This window comes from Phodopus roborovskii, unplaced genomic scaffold (assembly GCF_943737965.1).
Source record: "Phodopus roborovskii unplaced genomic scaffold, PHOROB, whole genome shotgun sequence".
Classification (NCBI taxonomy): domain Eukaryota; kingdom Metazoa; phylum Chordata; class Mammalia; order Rodentia; family Cricetidae; genus Phodopus; species Phodopus roborovskii.
In genome coordinates, this window is record NW_026126547.1 from 4,891,539 (window position 1) to 4,906,473 (window position 14,935).

Genomic DNA, 14,935 nt, shown 5'->3' on the forward strand with positions numbered 1-14,935 from the left:
TTTTAAAAATTAGTTGGATATGTGGTTGTGGGTGGTACTTCTGTAGGTAGTGCCCACAGATTCCAGAACAGCACATCAGACCCCATGAAGATGGAGTTAGAGTTTGTTGGTCTGTTGTGAGTTTCCTGAAGTGACTATTGGCAACAGAGCTTGTGACCTCTACTAGAGTAGCATTCAGTTTTAACCACTGAGCCATCTCTTCTCCCCTAAAATGGCTTATCTGTAAGCTCTCCTGACCATATATATATATATATACATCTTCTGGTCATGGGTTAAACATGACCAACAAAATATGCAGTATGGTAATGTATTGTTTATGATCTAATATAATTGCATGGAGACCAGAATGCAAAGCAAGCTACAGCCATAGAAGCTGGGCAGTAGTGGCACATAACTTTAATCCCAGGACTCAGGAGACAGAGGCAGATGAGTTCAAGGCCATCCTGAGCTACATAAGATTGAATCAGTCTAAAAGATAAACAGATCTCATGTCTTTAATCCCTGCACTAGAGAATATAAATAAGGAGCTCAGTGCAGTCTCAGGAGCATCTTGAGATTTGGTGAGGAATGTTGCAATCTAGAAATGCAATCTAAGGTTCAGAAGATCCCCCCTTTGGACTGAGCATTGGTAGAGGTGAGGGCTCTCTGGTGGCTTAGCTACTTTGCTTCTCTGATCTCAGCTTGAACCCCAATATCTGCCTCTGGGTTTTCATTGTTCATGTTACAATAAAGTTTTCATTTAAACTCCATACCATGAACATAGCAAGATCTGTGATTCAAATACCAATCTTGTTACATATTGTTAAAAGTTTGATTTGATATAACTTGTTTGCTGGAAATTCTACACCATGAATCTGTTACATTTACATTTGGATATGTTCAATGGAAACTTTTCTTTGGGTGTTAGTGTATGCACAGAAATTCTAAAATAAAAAGTTGGTTTTAATTCTCTAACGTATTGGGTTTGTCTAGTCCTAGCATAATAATTGCAACAGAACTGGGTGAGGACCAAAGGTCTCCAGCTCTTAACTGCAGGAGGGCAGGAGTCTATCCAAGCACAGGCTGGAAAGCTCAAGAGTAGGTGCCCCCGATGAGAAGCAGATGCCGCACACAGCCTCATCTCTATGACATAAAGAGAGCTCATCACCAAACAGGGTCATGTCATACATCAATAAGAAAGATAACTTATGTAATTTATACAAAGGTATTTGGAGGTCTCGGAGGCATTGGCAAGAAATCACTATATATGTATATGCACATAATCAATCAATAAATAAGTAACTGCTTATTAGACACAGAATTAGCTCCAGAAGAATTTGGAAAAGTAGATTTAAACATCAGGCCTACAGGTTAAAAGTGATTTCATGGAGAGGAAGGAGGCAAGAGATCTGTGAACTGTGTTTCAAACTGTTACATCCTGCTTTAGCTACTTTTCCACTGCTATGATAAAATACCAAGAGAAAGGCAACTAACAGAAGGAAGAGCTTGGTTTACAGTCCCACAGGGAAAGGAACCACGGCAGTGAGCAAAGGCATAGCTGCAGAGACAGGAAGCCAGAAGCTCGCTTGAACTACAAGCATAAAGCAGAGAGAGCAAGCTGGAAGTGGTGGAGCTACTTTTACTCTCAAAGCCCACCCATAGTGATGTACTTCCTGTAGCAAGACTGCACTTCATAAACCTATCCAAACACCAACTGGGGGACCAAGTATCCAGGAAGCGGAGCTCATGGCGGACATTCTTATTCAAACACCTATACATAATAATCATATTTTGCACACAATCACTTTATTTGAAATTCTAAATTACAGAAAGTTGATCTCTGTCAAGCATGTAGGTCACTATAACCAAATAAATACCAGAAGCAATGCAAAGAAAAATTTGTGTTGGCTCACAGTTTCCAGGATTTCAGCCTATCATGATGAGGAAGGAATAACAGCTGCAATAGCACTGACCGCTGAAAACGGAAGATGTGATTACAGCTCCATGTCTTACCGCTAGGAATCAGAGTTCCAGCCAGAACCAGAGCCTGGCCTCACCTCCAGAGGTTCCAAAGATTCTATAACCTCCCAAACAGCACAGGCAGATGTGAAACAGTTTTTCAAACTTAGAGCCCATAAGGTACATTTCGCATTCGATCCATAACAATTAAATTTCGCTTCCCACACGCTTACCTGTTCTAATGTGTCAACATCCCCCATTCCAAGCATTGGGTGCTTTATCCTGAAGTTGCTGCATAAACATTCTTCATCCTAGTCAGATATGATCCTATGACTTTGATAGAGTAGTCCAAAGGAATATAGATAGAAGAAACCACCCTTTGTTTATGTCAAGGTCAGAGAGTTAAAGAACTTTCTATCAATCAATTGTATTACTCCACCACAAATTTAACAATAAATAAAATAAACAATTCACAATCGTTATATACAATTTTTATCATCTTCTGAATACCAGTTCCAAAATATATTTCAAGAACTTAAAATTAAGATATACCATTACTTGCTGGGTGTGGTGGTATATATCTTTGATCACAGCACTCAGGAGGCAGAGGCAGGTGGTGGATCTCTGTGAGTTTGAAGCCAGCATGGACTACAGAGCAGGATAGTCAGGCAAAAAGAAAAAATACTCCACCACTCAATAATTTATTTTTCTTCTAGGGAAAATGAATTGTAAGCATTGATCAGATTGCTACATTAACCACAGTTCGGTAATAAGAATAAAACAGCAGATCACTAGTACCTAGGGATTGTTAAACTATATTTTAACTGCAATGTGCAACCAGAGAATGTAGCCAAATATATTTTTAAGGCAAATAATAATAGCTGGGCATTATGTTACAGGTAACTAACATATGCCTGTAATTCAAGTATTCACTCAAGATGTAGCCACAGGAGGATCAGAAAAAAAAAATACCTGAAGTTCTAGGCTAGTGTAGAATAAATAAACACAGAAAAATCATAAAATGTGGGGAGATAATTATGACTAAAAGTTACATGAACAAAATTGAACAAATAAAAAATGATGGAGAATGAACACCCTCAATGACTTCAACCTTGTGAAAATAATCATAACCATTTCCAAGAAACAGGAATATGATTGACTACTTTTTTCAGTTTAAACTTGTACCGTTTTAAAATTGTACACAATGAGTACATTGCTCACCTATTACTAGAAGGATTCTCTCTTGGAGAATTTTATTATCATACTCATGTTCTGAATTGTATAAAAAGAGATAACTTCCATTTATCTTCCAATGCCAATGACTGGTTAGCGTTTCTGAGTCATAAATGACATCTAATCTCTCAAACATGATTGTTATTTGAATTGTCAATTTGATATAAATTTTGGCCCAGTGTGCTTTCCCAGCAATATTCCAGCTTTAAAATCGATGTTAGTATAAAATTGCTTCCTAGGTTTTTGCAAAATTGGCTTCTAACTATAGTATAAGTGCTAATAATTTGCACAGTACCCAAACAACTGCCGATTAGCATGCACAGAATTTGCAGCTGTTATGGCTCCTATTGCTTTGGGATTTGTTCAGTCTGTGATGGAAAAGATCTCTAGGCATAAAATGATCTCTTGTATATGTCTATGGTTGTATGTTATTTGAACTGATGCCTGGGCTTGCTGCCTACTGATAGACTATGTATATACCATAATTTGTACCAGAGACTTATAAGAATCATTCCCACATATCAACAGTTCTGAAGTACTCATCTTCATACAGTGAGAAATCATGTTTCTGGCCTTCAAATTAGGATAGAAAGTGTTGTTACTGTATGAGTAGAATTGTAATGCTGCAACTTCATTGGCCCTAGAGCACAATTTACACTTAGCAAATCATCATCTGGTGTGTCAATGAGGAAATGGTCCTACAGAGATTGCATCCAATGATAAATTTGTGTTAGCACTGAAATTCTTCTAGGATTAGTTAGGTAATTTCCATATGCTACATCTCTTCTTCAGAGAAGTTCACAGGAGAAAAAAAGAAAAGAAAAGAAAGTCCATATTGAGGATAGGAGAAAGTCACTAAGGTGCCCACATCACCAATGTCAAAGTAAAGAAATTCTTTACTCACCTGTGTAAGGATTTCAATGAATAATATTAGAAAACATTTCTTATTTTATGTGTTAAATAAAAGAGTGGCCGTCATTTTGATACTTACATATATTCATTATGTTTTGTTCTTAGTTGTACCTCTCCCTGATTCTCCACCATTCCCCTTGATTCCCTTTTTCTGATCTCCTTTCTCCACCCAAACAGCCCCACTTCAGTTTCAGGCCACATTTATTCTATTACATTCATCCTATTACCTCCTCTTTCCTCTCCTCCAACTGCCTTCCAAATCCCTGCCTTGCCTTCTATGCATCCTTCTCTACTGTCCGGACACAGGAACACACAGCAAGCGCACACACACACAAACACACACATACAATCTAGATTCTACATACTAGAGAAATGTGCAATATTTGTCTTTCTAAATTGGGTTTATTTTTATTAAGATAATGTCCTCTGGACTCACCAGTTTCAGTATACATGTCGCAGTTTCAGTTTCTAGATGAAAAAGAATGCTATGGCATAATCCTCTAGTACACTGTAAAGATTTGTCAATCAAATTGGCATAATAAAATGCTGATTGTCCCGTAGCCAGGCAAGAGGTACAGGTGACCAATCTAAGCATGATGAGAAGGAGAAGTGCAGAATCTTAGCTCACCAGCCAGACCCAGAGGGAGCAGTACATGAACATAGCATGTTAATAAATGTATTGCCACATGACAAAGGGTAACTACTTAAAGTCTAACAGCTAGTTAGTAATAAGCCCGATCTATTGGTCAATCATGTATAGGTAATATTAAGCCACTGTATCAGCTGGGAAGCAGCTGCTGGATATTTGGGAACATGTAATCAGGACAGGAGCCTTCCATTTACAGTATATGCAGGACACTTGGTTTTTATTACTTTTTCTATTTGGAGATTAGAATATAATTAAATCATTTCCCTTTTTTTCTTTCCTCCCTCCGGACTCTCCCTCCATGCCCCAATTTTTAATTATAATATAATAATTGTAACATAATTACATCATTTCCCCCTCCCCAAACCTACATTTTCTTTACCTATTTATCTGTTGATAAGCATTCAAGGTATTTCAATTTCTTAACTGTTATAAGTAGCTCAACAATAAACATGAGTGTACAAGCATCTCTGAGGAATGTTAACTTAGAGCCTTCCACTACACAAGGAGTGGAATAGGCCATTCCAAATGGTGTCTTTATTTTCAGTTTTTTGAAGCATAGCCAAACTGATTTATGCAATGGCTGTAGCAGTTTGCTGTCCTACCAGCAGTTTATAAGCCATTTCCCCACATCTTCATTGTGGTCATTTGTTTTCTTTTGTATATTAGTTCTTTGAGAGTTCTGAGTTATGTTCAATCTGTTTTGATAACATGTACCCCCGGATCTCTCCAGATATGCCCCCTTCCCTATGGATGCACCTGTTTGGTAATACTTGAAGACCAATTTGTGCTGCCCAAAATATTCTTAGATGCCTGCTTTTCTACTGGAATATGGACCCTTCCTTTCTTTGCAGCTAATAATTGGCATAGCTCTATAGCTAGGGGTGGAATTGTTCAACTCTTTTCTCTATGGTGGGATTTGGTCTGGCTTTGACTTGCACAGGTTTTGTGCATGCTGTCACAATTGCTATAAGCTCATTCATGCAGTAGCCCTGTTGTGTCCAGATGTTTCCTTCTAATCATCTTCTGCCTCTTAATTTTATACTTGTTCTACTCCTCTTCTACAATTATCCCTCAGCCTTGAGGTAGGTACAGTATATATTCCTTTTAGAGGTGAGTATTCTGAAGTCTCTTACTCTCTTCATCTTAGTGTTGTGGGTCTCTACATTAATCGTCTCCTATTGCAATTAGATGCTACTCAAATAAGGGTTGAGAGACATATTGAGTTATGTGTATAACAGTTAATCATTAAGAGTTGTTATGATACTATATCCATTCAGTAAAATAATATTAGTAGGTTTTCCCTTAACACCTATGTCCTACATAGCCACAGGTTTTTGGTTCAGAAATAGCACCAGGTATTTGTTTCATTTTGTTGAGAAGGACTTGATGTGCACTTCTTCTAGTGCACAGTAAGACACAGGACTAACATATGTGATTGTCTGCTTCTATACCTGATTTTCTATGCATTGAAGGTCTACTTATATTCTTAGAGAGCAATTCATCAAGTAGATTATCTTCTGGTGTGTATTGTCATGATTCTTCATCCATTTCATTGTTGTATTCTTAATTACTTGTAATTTTTTCATCTGGTGCAAAGAATTGTTCACTACTGTTCCAAGCAATTCTAGAGATTTGTTTACTTTTGTACAAGTTTCTTTGATTTCTCCCTTTTGTAATATCCTCTTAATTATTTCTTCATTTTTGTGAGTAGTTTCATGGCATGAGTTATATTCAAATTATATGAAACTTATATCTTAGTTTTACTTCCTTATATTTTCTAAAATTAATTTGATTTATTGTCTCTTAATTTGGTCTTAAGTGCCATTGTTTAATTTTCCCAAAAGATTATTTCTACTCTAATTGAGTTAGCACTCAATTTATTCAGTTAATTAAGGTTTTCTTTCTACTGTACTTTTCCTACCTATTTGTTTGACACATGAATCTTTCTCTATTGATTTGAAGATACATAAGAACCACTATCTCCATTTTATTTTACTAAGATACTTTCAAGGGAAAGATGTTACTTCTATGTCTAGGTATTATTTACTTAATAACTTCAGATTATTATCTACATATTAATTGTTAAATTTTGATCTTTTGTCATTATAGTGACTCACAAAGGTCTAACAATTTCCACTGTGGTCCATCTATAGCTGACTATTGGAACAGAGAAGTGTAGTAATCTCCAAAGGCAAGCAGAAGACATCATTTTAGTGCCTTAATAGAGAGGGAGAATGCTAAGTTGATCCAAAGTGATATTGTTGGATATTACCAAACCTATCTTCATAAGATTGAGTAAACACAGAGAAAAATTATGTGGGCTCAGTATCACTGGATTTAAAGGAAAGAAAGAAAGAAAATAGGTTAGGATGGAGCGTTCCATAGATTTTCAAATATAGAAAGCTATTTTATTAACATATAAAAAGGCTAGCTCTATTTGCTCTTGACACTATGACCATGGTTGCCAGTTTTCCTTCTCATCTTGTGATGGAATAGCTCTCATTGCCTCTAACTGTAGCCTTGGAAAGACAACTTTACCACTTTGTCAAAGACATTACAATGAGTTAGAAACGGGTCAAATTCCCAGAAGAGGGTTTTTTGTTTTTTGTTTTGTTTGTTTTGTTTTGTTTTTCCTAATCAAACTGTTCTCAAACCAAACCTTGTGTGGTTCACAGAATAAGCATAGAACATACTTTACCGTGTATAGTACCCTTGCATTAACATCAGTTAAGGCTTACATTGAAACAGAAGCAGACCAATTCTTTTATATGCATATTACCTTTTATTTTTCACTCAAGTAAAAACCAACAATGATATTTCTTGCTGCATGACAACCAGTTCACGTATTCAACATTCAGTGGGGCCATCAAACTCCAAGACATGCTGGTAATTTCAGCTGCAAACTCACACCTGGAAAGGTCTGGATGGAATCCAGGTGTCCTCGGCTAATATCTGCTCTTGGCAGAAGACCTGTTCTCATACCAACAAAGGCACATCCAATTCCATTTCCAGCACCAGCGCCACCTGAAACTTCACATACCCACCTTCTCTGTGCAGGCAACCTGTAACATGAGAGAAGGTCTGCTCTGATGTGCAGCTATAGTAGACTACCTCAGAATGTGATCTATCAGCCTTGTATGTCCGTAGCAGTCATAGCGCTGATGGGTTGCCCCTCTTAGGATGAGGAAGTTTCCCAGACTAGTTCTTTATTTTGTTCTGGAATAGAATTTTCATAGTCAACTTTTCCTTGTCTCTGTTGGTTCCACAGATTAAGGAGTGACTCTTTGTCTTATTCAGTGTGCCACATCTGACATAGACACTGGATTCTGCTTTTTCTAATGGCTGCTTTATTTTTACAATTGACTTTCAGTTTCTGGATTTTTTAAAAAGATAAGTGTTTGGGGATTTCTCACTTTTTAATGTTTAAAAAAAAGTAAGAATAAGCCTGTCAAATGGTAGGATCTGAAAGGCAGAAACTGCATGGATATAAGATGTATTTCAAAACACAAGGCAAATCATTGAGCTTTATATATATATATATATATATATTTATATATATATATATATATATATATATATTTCATTGTGAGTAGATTTTGTGGTTGACTTTTGGCATAAGAGTAAAAAAGAATGTCCATATTCATAGCTATCATAGTATAATAATTTAAAGAATACTATTAAAGGGGCTAGAAAGATGAATCCATGCTTATGAGCCCAGAAGACCTGGTAGAGCATGTGAAGGGTCCAGTTCTGCAGATCCAAAACTACAGGATCTCTATGTCACAAAGTCATATCAGGATATCCAAGAGGAGTCTCTGTGAGGGCCCACTATTGAGGGTGTGGCAAAATTCAGGGGCCTTGAGCCAGACCAATGACTCTTTGCAATGAGAACTTACAAGTAAAGATGTATAAATGCATATACTGTGTGACTCTCTAGGTCACACCACAGCTTCCGTGCTGAGATTTTTTTATTTGTTTATTCTGGTTTTGTGTTTTGGTTTGGTTTGATTTGGTTTTCTTTGGTGTGGTTTCTTTCTTTCTTCCTTTAGATTTTAAATTTTAAATTTTGTTTGGGGAGGAGGTTGCAAGGGCAGAGAGTAGAATTGAGGGAACAGGGGGGTGAGTAGGATTGGGATGCATGATGTAAAATCCAAATGGAAACAATAAAAACTTTAAAAAGTAAAAAGCCTTTGGCCTACAGTCTGTCCTGCTTTCATAACACAATATGCTAGGTCAGTTATGACACAGAACTTGTGGGACTTGTGGGAGTAGCCAGCCAATGTCTGTCTTGACTTAAGGCCCACTCCAGAATAACCCACATCCATCACCTATTGAGTAACTAAGAACTAAGTATCCTAAAGTCCTATGCTAAAATCAAACACAACTGGTCTGAAAAACAAAAGTATCAATTGAAAGACTCCAGATAATACTCTCCTGTATTCACAGAGCAGGGCCTTATCCAGGCATCATCAGCATATGGGAACAAATGCAGAGACCCAAAGCCAGACGTTACAAGAAGAGTCTAAATTGGAGGTCTCCATCAAATCCCTCCCCTTAAAGCTCAGGAGACCCTGTGAAAAGGGAGGCATAAAGCTTTTAAGAGTCATAGGAGATGGTGGTCCCCCGATCGACTAAGCAAGGTGCATATGAGCTCACAAAGACTAAAACCGCAAGCACAAAGCCTACACAAAGTCCCATATATATATCAGCTATTAGCTTAGTATTTTCATGGGACTCCTGACTGTGAGAATGAGTGGGTCCCTGACTCCTGTTTCTGTTCTCAGGACTCTTATCCTTCTGTTGGATCACTGTGTCCAATTTCAATATGATAGTTTTTACTTCATCTTATTATATTTTATATTGTCTTATTTGGTTATTATCTCTTAGAATCCTGTTCTTTTCTAATGAGAGACAGAAAGGAATGGATGGGGTGGCTGGGAAGAATAAAGGGAGGGGAAACTATAATCGGGATATATTGTTTGAGAAACAAATCTATTTTCAATAAAAGAAAAAACATAAAAATTATAAAACAATGAAATCATAGATTCTCAAAGAGAAGCAGCAGTCAGTCTGTGGTATGAGAATAAATCTGTTAAAAGCACATACCCTGGGTTATTTCAAGTAAAGACATGGCAAAAAGGCAATCAGCAAAGGTGATGCTCTGATTCTTTTCACTATCTGACCTGCCAGAGAAACTCCTGCGCTTGTAAACAGCAAGAGAGGGGGCATCCATGTCAACTTTCAGACGCTCCTAAATTTCAAAGCTGAGGTTTCCTCTTCATAGCCTACTTTCATGGTCTTTGCATTTTCACCGTTTAAGTGGTTCATAATGGCATGCAGTGCATATGCATAGTGTCTTGTTTTAAAACACCTTTGAAATAATAATCCATTGTCACTAATTCTTCAAGCACATGCAGAGATAATAAATCACAGATTTTTATCCACTGCTAACTAAAAGTTGTTTAATAAAATCTGGGCAACATTATATACATTATATAGACCTAGCAGACAGTACTGAAATATTCTAGCTGGAAAACGCATTCTTCTCTGTCATCATTCAGGCATGGTGTTATCCTACAGACAGCCCTTCTTCAAATTCTTCATTGTGTCCAATCATTTGAGAGAGGATTTGTAAACTCTTCCTGTTGTACTTTGTAATTCTTAGAAGTAAGACACTCATGAGCCTGGGGAAATAGCTCAGTGGTCAAGAGCGCTAATTGCTCTTCCAGTGGATCCACGTTCAGTGCCCAGCCACCTACACCATTGCTCACAACTGGCTATAGCTCCAGCTCCAGGGGATCAGATATCTATTCTGGGCTTCTGTAGATGCTAGGAATGCATGTGGTGCATAGATATATACACAGATAAAACACTCATACTGTACAGTTGAGTGTCCCTAACGAAAGGATCATTCTGCACACTCTGAAGCTTTGTGATATGATGCCACAAGTGGCAATCCAATACCAAGATGGTGCCTCCATGCACAGAATGATTAAATATATGTGTAAGCATGACTATTATAAAGCATGCATAAATTTTACGTTAAGCTCTGGGTATTATCCTCTAAACATCTCTGTGTATATAAATATCCCAAATGTGAAAATATCTAAAATCCAAAATGCTTCTGTCACCAAGCCTTCCAGATAAGGGAGAGTCCTTCTCTATTTTTTTTTTTTTTTTCTCATCCTCCTTTGTCACTCTGGCAGCCACACAACCTTTCACAAGCCCTGTAGTTGATCATTTTTGAAACTCATGCCGTCTTTTACCAGTCTTTTGAGGTTTGGATTCCGGAGTTAACATATATCTCCTAGGAATTTTCTCAAAATAAAACCTGGTTTTCTGCAGGTTAGAAATTCATGCTCGTCAGGTGTTTCCATAGCAAGACAATTTGGCTGATTTTTTAATGCATGGTTCACAGTTTCTTCAGAAATATTTTAACATGTGATTTTACAGTCTTACCCTGAAAGTGTTGACTGTTGCTTTGAAATTTGCAACTCATTTATCATTATTACTATTATTATTATTTTATTAATAATGACTTTATTGTCAGAGCATTCAGTTAGTAACATATATATGAGATCTATCTGTCTGTCTCATTTTTCAGCCCCAAATAACTGTCGGCTTGGTCCAGCATGTGGTGACAAGTACTCGAGCTTTGATCCCATATAATTTCTAAAGTTACACCTCTGTGTTATAGTCCATTTTATTGTGACTGCTTTGTTCTTTGAAAATTCAAATTTGGTATTCTTTGGATCTCTTTTCCTTGCGTCTTTTGATTTTTTTTCCTTTCAATTTATGTTGAAAACTTCTTGTCAATGTTACTCCTTTTGCTTTTCTCTTTACCTCTCTGTACAGTTTTCTGTCTCCAGTGTTCTTTAATTTTGCTTTTAATTGTATTGTTCTTGCTTCCTCTTATTTTACTTCTCTCTTGATTTTGATTACGCTTCATTTCTTCCTTTCCCAATTTGTCTTATTCTTAAAAAAAAAAAAAAAAGTGTTGTTATTTTTGTGTATACAAGTGCAGTGCCTAGAGAATCCAGAAGAGGGCATCAATTTCTCATGAGATGCAGTTGCTGGTGGTTGTGGGCCGCCCTGTATTTGCTGTAAAGTGAATTTGGGTCCTTTGGAAGAACATGCCCTTAACCACTGAGCCATACATGGTTCTGGAGTCTCTCTTCCTTGATTACAAAAGGAATTTTGATTAGTGGATAAAATTGGTTGTTTATTAAACTTCTGTTTAAAACATTTTTGTTGTGTTTAACTATCTATCACAAAGTTTCTGCAAAGACTGTTTGTTTGTTTGTTTTGTCAATTTTCAGTACCCTTGGACCAATGGTATACTGGACTCTTCTACTCATCAACACTTGCTCTGCTGGCCTCCTCAATCTGGGTTCCTATTGTCTGGAGAGGGCAAAGTAATTTGTCAGACTTTCTGGTTTTCATAGTCTTTCAATATTGTGACTCCCCTGCTCCTGTGAAGGCAGCCAGTTTATGATTTACGTGTGGGGATGGGTGCTTCTCAGGCAGATGTGCTGTGACCTGTCTCAAGCTGATGGCATGGTGTCCTACTCACATCCATTTATCTTGCTACTTCTTTTCTCTGCTTGGCTCTCTGCATGAATGTAGCAGGAATTATTTATTCCTATTTACTAAAGCTGAGTTTGGGGTGTTTTTTAAAAGGTAATATTTTTCAATATGATAGAAAATATTTAATAAAAATGATATCTTTGATTAAGGTTACAAAATCAATTAAATGTAGTATATGAACTAATTTTGTGAAAATAAAATGCATGTATACCTAAATAAGATACAAAACAACAACCATAATAACAAAAAAAAAAAAAAAACACCCTAGAATCATGGTATTGGCAATGGAAACCAAGGACAGTAAAATTATGGTTATATTTTCTCTCCTGTTTTACTTTCTGTGTTTTTGTTTTTCTAGAAACAGATTGACTTGATAATAAGAAAGGCTTTTAAAACATAAGATAATAACTGAAAAAGAAACAGTATTGGTTAAGGTTTAAAATAAATTAAAGCTATGGATATTGTTACAATTCTTGGAATTTAAAATGGTGGTTTCCCCTCTCTACTACTAACTATAAATTCTAAGAGAAATCTAGAAATCACATACAAAGGAAATGTGTCTGGGAGGGCACATTCACAAGACTTTACAAATAGGTAGCTGCTAAGGAAGTCTACTAAACCACCTCCACCTGAACAATTGACAATGTTTAAGATAGTAGCCCAACTTGAAATTTGTTTGCTTTAAATACTGCCTTTAGAAAAGTCACCCATTTACACTACCTAAGAGTGAATCTTCTTTCACCAACATTGAGAGACCAGGAAGATGGACAAAGAGGTATAGCAACAAGGGGATGGGAGTCAGATTCCCGTGACAGTTCTGTATCCAGGGTCTATACACATCCCTAAGAGACATTTGGACCCAAAGGTCACTCTTTTCCTTATGTCCAGAAAAACTAACATCACACAATTCTGTCTGCTATAAATAGAAGACCATCCCTTATCAGGTGTAGGAAACAAGTAATGATAGATGATATAGATAGTAGATAAAGATAGATAAATGATGAATAGATAGTAGATGGACGGATAGATAGATAGATGACAGAAATCTTTAGACATGTGAATATATGTCAATGTTTTCTTAAATAGATATCAGAACAGATAAATGAAAGTCAGAAAATAGATTAAATTGACTAATAAACATAGAGTGATACCTAGACAGAGAGGCAAACAGATAGCATTACCATATCCACATAAAAGTTTGAGATGAAACTATGTATCAAAAGTCTCTAGTGGCATATTAGGTATTTTTCTTGTTTCCTTCTTACCATTGTATTCTCTCTCTCTCTCTCTCTTTCTCTCTCTCTCTCTCTCTCTCTCTCTCTCTCTCTCCTCTCATGTGTATGTATGTTAGTGCATTTCAGTATTAATTTTCTATTCATAGTTTACCACTTGAATTCTCTTCCCATCTTTCCCGTAGTTCTTTTATCTCATAAATGTTGTAAACATGCTAATCATAAGAAAATATCAACCTAGAATTTAGTACTGGCACTGGCCTGATACTCTCTTTGTTGGGTGTAGCCTGTAATTCCCATATGCTCTCATCTGCCATGAAATCAGCTATAACATCCCACAGGTGAGCACTGTCCTTCCATAGCCCCTGGCCAGGCTATCAATGACTGTAATGTGGGTGAATTGTAAAACAAGAAAAACGAATGTGGGAAAAGCAGCTCCTCCACAGCTGTATTTGCTGTGCTGATGATTGAATTTCGGAATCTCCAAAAATGTGAGTTTATGGCATATACATTTCTTTTTATTATTATTATTTTACATGTCAATCCCACTTCCCTCTCCCTCCCTCCCTCCCTCCCTTGCTCTTACCCTCACTGCCCCCTTACATGCACCCTGACCACCCTCCCCTCCCATCCCCCCACCCCAATTGCACATGTAGGGTAATGCCATCCAGGTGGGGTCATGTAAATCTGCCAAGTCATCGGAAGTAGGGACTAGGCCTTCTCTCCTGTCTCTAGGTTAAGGCAGTTATCCCTCCATGGGGAATGTGTCCGCAAGGTCCTTTTGTGCACCAGGAATACATCCTTGTTCCAGTGTCTGAGGTCCCTTAGACTCCTCAGGCCTTCTAGCTGAGACCCATGTTCAGGGGGTCTGAGTCAGTCCCATGCTGGCTTCCCAGCTATCAGTCTAGTGGCCCGTTAGCTCCTCCTTGTTCAGGTCAGCTGTCTCTATGTGTTTCTGCAACCTAGTCTTGTCCTTTCCATCTGCATCTGGATTCTAGTTGGACTCAATATTTAGGTATGGGTGTTGGTATTCGTTCACATATGGATTTTAGACCTAGAGCAAAGGATCACCAGCATATAATTCACACCACCAGAGGAACTAGGATAGAAGGAGTATTCTAAGAGATTCATATAAAGTCCCTCACAGAACCAGGAAGGGACAAGTCCCCCAGAGCTCAGGGGAAGTGGGGGGGGCAGTGAATGGAGAGAGAAGTAGGAGAAAGAAAGGCAGAGGACAGGAAGATTGAGTCAGGGTAGGAATAGAAGACAGAAAAGAGAGACAGAGAGTGAGAGTGAGTGAGAGAGAGGGAGAGGGAGAGAGAGAGAGAACATAAAAGAGGGAGACATTATTGGTTTGAAGAGAAAACTGAACCTAAAGAAAGAT